Raw genomic sequence first — 308 nt, forward strand, 5'->3', positions numbered from 1 at the left:
CAAAGTATACTCCTGCCACATTGTATCCTTGCCAGGATAAGTGTTGTGACACACGACATCAATAGCTTCGTTGTTCTCCAAACGTGCAGATAAGGCACCATATTTGAGGATATCAGCTGCAGTGAAATTGTTGTACGGAATCAGGTTGTCCATGTCCACAGAGAGCTGATTCAGCGTAAGCGTTCCCGTCTTGTCGGAGCAAAGCACCTCCATTGAAGCCATTTCTTCAATACATGTTAGACGAGTTACAATAGCATTCTCTTTGGCAAGAGCCGAAGATCCAATTGCCAGTGTTACTGATAAAACTG

Source organism: Plasmopara halstedii (assembly GCF_900000015.1).
Source record: "Plasmopara halstedii genome assembly, contig: Scaffold_671, whole genome shotgun sequence".
Lineage (NCBI taxonomy): Eukaryota > Oomycota > Peronosporomycetes > Peronosporales > Peronosporaceae > Plasmopara > Plasmopara halstedii.